The 3,841-nt window shown below is 48.3% G+C and overlaps 8 non-coding genes and 2 pseudogenes across 8 annotated transcripts; all 10 read right to left on the bottom strand.

Moving 5' to 3' along the window:
- Positions 1 to 208: 208 nt before the first annotated feature.
- Positions 209 to 327, bottom strand: LOC127744312 (5S ribosomal RNA). The gene has a single exon (XR_008005311.1). It is a non-coding gene; the product is annotated as a 5S ribosomal RNA (ribosomal RNA).
- A 182-nt stretch (positions 328 to 509) lies between these two features.
- Positions 510 to 628, bottom strand: LOC127744373 (5S ribosomal RNA). Its single transcript, XR_008005365.1, has one exon. It is a non-coding gene; the product is annotated as a 5S ribosomal RNA (ribosomal RNA).
- A 192-nt stretch (positions 629 to 820) lies between these two features.
- On the bottom strand, positions 821 to 939 carry LOC127744343 (5S ribosomal RNA). The gene has a single exon (XR_008005333.1). It is a non-coding gene; the product is annotated as a 5S ribosomal RNA (ribosomal RNA).
- A 182-nt stretch (positions 940 to 1,121) lies between these two features.
- On the bottom strand, positions 1,122 to 1,240 carry LOC127744309 (5S ribosomal RNA). Its single transcript, XR_008005308.1, has one exon. It is a non-coding gene; the product is annotated as a 5S ribosomal RNA (ribosomal RNA).
- Positions 1,241 to 1,423: 183 nt separating this feature from the next.
- Positions 1,424 to 1,541, bottom strand: LOC127744332 (uncharacterized; annotated as a pseudogene).
- A 170-nt stretch (positions 1,542 to 1,711) lies between these two features.
- On the bottom strand, positions 1,712 to 1,830 carry LOC127744321 (5S ribosomal RNA). The gene has a single exon (XR_008005320.1). It is a non-coding gene; the product is annotated as a 5S ribosomal RNA (ribosomal RNA).
- A 216-nt stretch (positions 1,831 to 2,046) lies between these two features.
- On the bottom strand, positions 2,047 to 2,165 carry LOC127744357 (5S ribosomal RNA). Its single transcript, XR_008005349.1, has one exon. It is a non-coding gene; the product is annotated as a 5S ribosomal RNA (ribosomal RNA).
- A 181-nt stretch (positions 2,166 to 2,346) lies between these two features.
- Positions 2,347 to 2,465, bottom strand: LOC127744302 (5S ribosomal RNA). The gene has a single exon (XR_008005301.1). It is a non-coding gene; the product is annotated as a 5S ribosomal RNA (ribosomal RNA).
- Positions 2,466 to 2,647: 182 nt separating this feature from the next.
- Positions 2,648 to 2,766, bottom strand: LOC127744376 (5S ribosomal RNA). Its single transcript, XR_008005368.1, has one exon. It is a non-coding gene; the product is annotated as a 5S ribosomal RNA (ribosomal RNA).
- Positions 2,767 to 2,949: 183 nt separating this feature from the next.
- LOC127744326 (uncharacterized) lies at positions 2,950 to 3,068 on the bottom strand (annotated as a pseudogene).
- Positions 3,069 to 3,841: the final 773 nt, after the last annotated feature.

The raw sequence follows: 3,841 nt of genomic DNA on the forward strand, positions 1-3,841 counted from the left end.
TGTGCATTAGTGCTGGTATGATCGCACCTATTATAGTTCGCACACACACTTTTTATAACCATACGGCGCGAGGGAGCGTAACACTATCCGCGACGCCTTGCGGGTACCGTAGGTGCCTACCGAGGATGAGGCCATTGCGGCTCGTCCTTAGGTGTCCTACTCGGGATAGCGTCATTTAAAGAACGAGGGTCAGCACGACGTAAAAAAAAATGTGCAACATGAGGACTTCCCAGGAGGTCACCCATCCTAGTACTACTCTCGCCCAAGTACACTTAACTGCGGAGTTTTGATGGGATCCGGTGCATTAGTGCTGGTATGATCGCACCTATTATAGTTCGCACAAACAATTTTCTTAACCAGGTGGCGCGATAGAGCGTAACACTATCCGCGAAGCCTTGCGGGTACCGTAGGTGCCTGTCGAGGATGAGGCCATTGCGGCTCGCCCTTAGGTGTCCTACTCGGGATAGCGTCATTGAAAGAATGAGCGTCGGCAAGACGTAAAAAAAAAAGATGTGCAACACGAGGACTTCCCAGGAGGTCACCCATCTTAGTACTACTCTCGGCCAAGCACGATTATCTGCGGAGTTCTGATGGGATCCGGTGCATTAGTGCTGGTATGATCGCACCTATTATGCTTCGCACACACAATTTTCTTAATCATGCAGCGCGTGAGAGAGCGTAACACTATCCGCGAAGCCTTGTGGGTACCGTAGGTGCCTGCCGAGGATGAGGCCATTACGGCTCGCCCTTAGGAGTCCTACTCGGGATAGCGTCATTTAAAGAATGAGCGTCGGCAAGACGTAAAAAAAAAAAAAAAAAAAAGGGGCAACACGAGGACTTCCCAGGAGGTCACCCATCCTAGTACTACTCTTGCCCAAGCACGCTTAACTGCGGAGTTCTGATGGGATCCGGTGCATTAGTGCTGGTATGATCGCACCTATTATAGTTCGCACAAACAATTTTCTTAACCAGGTGGCGCGATATAGCGTAACACTTTCCGAAAAGCCTTGCGGGCACCGTAGGTGCCTGCCGAGGATGAGGCCATTGCGGCTCGCCCTTAGGTGTCCTACTCGGGATAGCGTCATTGAAAGAATGAGCATCGGCAAGACGTAAAAAAAAAAGATGTGCAACACGAGGACTTCCCAGGAGGTCACCCACCTTAGTACTACTCTCGGCCAAGCACGATTAACTGCGGAGTTCTGATGGGATCTGATGCATTAGTGCTGGTATGATCGCACCTACTATACTTCGCACACACAATTTTCTTAATCATGTAGCGCGACAGAGCATAACACTATCCGCGAAGCCTTGCGGGTACCGTAGGTACCTGCCGAGGATGAGACCATTGCGGCTCGCCCTTAGGTGTCGTACTCGGGATAGCGTCATTTAAAGAACGAAGGTCAGCACGACGTAAAAAAAAAAAGAGGTGCAACACGAGCACTTCCCAGGAGGTCACCCATCCTAGTACTACTCTCGCCTAAGTAACTTAACTAGGGAGTTCTGATGGGATCCGGTGCATTAGTGCTGGTATGATCGCAGACACAATTTTCTTAACCATGCGGCGCGAGAGAGCGTAACACTATCCGCGAAGCCTTGCGGGCACTGTAGGTGCCTGCCGAGGATGAGGCCATTACGGCTCGCCCTTAGGTGTCCTACTCGGGATAGCGTCATTTAAAGAATGAGCGTCGGCAAGACGTAAAAAAAAAAAAAAGAGGTACAACACGAAGACTTCCCAGGAGATCACCCATCCTAGTACTACTCTCGCCCAAACACGCTTAACTACGGAGTTCTGATGGGATCCGTTGCATTAGTGCTGGTATGATCGCACGGGATCCGGTGCATTAGGGATGGTATGATCGCACCTATTATAGTTCACACACAAACTTTTTATAACCATACGGCGCGAGGGAGCGTAACACTATCCGCGACGCCTTGCGGGTTCCGTAGGTGCCTACCGAGGATGAGGCCATTGCGGCTCGTCCTTAGGTGTCTTACTCGGGATAGCGTCATTTAAAGAACGATGGTCAGCACGACGTAAAAAAAAAAAAGGTGCAACACGAGGACTTCCCAGGAGGTCACCCATCCTAGTACTACTCTCGCCCAAGTACACTTAACTGCGGAGTTTTGATGGGATCCGGTGCATTAGTGCTGGTATGATCGCACCTATTATAGTTCGCACAAACAATTTTCTTAACCAGGTGGCGCGATATAGTGTAACACTTTCCGCGAAGCCTTGCGGGTACCGTAGGTGCCTGCCGAGGATGAGGCCATTGTGGCTCGCCCTTAGGTGTCCTACTCGGGATAGCGTCATTGGAAGAATGAGCGTCGGCAAGACGTAAAAAAAAAAAAGTGCAACACGAGGACTTCCCAGGAGGTCACCCACCTTAGTACTACTCTCGGCCAAGCACGATTAACTGCGGAGTTCTGATGGGATCTGATGCATTAGTGCTGGTATGATCGCACCTACTATACTTCGCACACACAATTTTCTTAATCATGCAGCGCGACAGAGTATAACACTATCCGCGAAGCCTTGCGGGTACCGTAGGTACCTGCCGAGGATGAGACCATTGCAGCTCGCCTTTAGGTGTCGTACTCGGGATAGCGTCATTTAAAGAACGAAGGTCAGCACGACGTAAAAAAAAAAGAGGTGCAACACGAGGACTTCCCAGGAGGTCACCCATCCTAGTACTACTCTCGCCCAAGTACACTTAACTGCGGAGTTTTGATGGGATCCGATGCATAAGTGCTGGTATGATCGCACCTATTATAGTTCGCACCCACAATTTTCTTAACCAGGTGGCGCGATAGAGCGTAACACTATCCGCGAAGCCTTGCGGGTACCGTAGGTGCCAGCCGAGGATGAGGCCATTGCGGCTCGCCCTTAGGTGTCCTACTCGGGATAGCGTCATTGAAAGAATGAGCGTCGGTAAGACGTAAAAAAAAAAAGATGTGCAACACGAGGACTTCCCAAGAAGTCACCCATCTTAGTACTACTCTTGGCGAAGCACGATTAACTGCGGAGTTCTGATGGGATCCGGTGCATTAGTTCTGGTATGATCGCACCTACTATACTTCGCACACACAATTTTCTTAATCATGCAGCGCGAGAGAGCGTAACTGATGAGCGGATAATTTATACGCTTTTTTGCATTGTTTTTAGGTAATTTTTAGTAAGTTCAAGCTACTTTTAGGGATGTTTTCATTAGTTTTTATGTTAAATTCATATTTCATGACTTTACTATCAGTTTGTGTGTTTTCTGTGATTTCAGGTAATTTCTGGTTGAAATTGAGGTACTTGAGCAAAATTTTGAAAAAGGCTGACAAAAGGACTGCTGATGCTGTTGGAATCTGACCTCCCTGCACTCAAAATGGATTTTCTGGAGCTACAGAACTCCAAATGGTGCTCTCTCAACAGCGTTGGAAAGTAGACATCCAGAGCTTTCCAGCAATATATAATAGTTCATAGTTTATTCGGGAATTGACGACGTAAAGTGGCGCTCAACGCCAAGTACATGCTGCTGTCTGGAGTTAAACGCCAGAAACACGTCATAACCCGGAGTTGAACGCCAGAAACACGCTATAACTCGGCGTTCAACTCCAATAAAAGCCTCAGCTCGTGGATAGATCAAGCTTAGCCCAAACATACACCAAGTGGGCCCCGGAAGTGAATTTATGCATCAATTACTTACTCATGTAAACCCTAGTAGCTAGTCTAGTATATATAGGACATTTAACTATTGTATTAGACATCTTTTGATCACTTTAGATCTAAGGAACATCTGGGGGCGCATAGTCCTTAGATCATGGGGGCTGGCCATTCGGCCATGCCTGAACCTTT

The sequence above is a fragment of the Arachis duranensis genome, unplaced genomic scaffold (genome assembly GCF_000817695.3).
Source record: "Arachis duranensis cultivar V14167 unplaced genomic scaffold, aradu.V14167.gnm2.J7QH unplaced_Scaffold_27300, whole genome shotgun sequence".
NCBI classification, from domain to species: Eukaryota; Viridiplantae; Streptophyta; class Magnoliopsida; order Fabales; family Fabaceae; genus Arachis; species Arachis duranensis.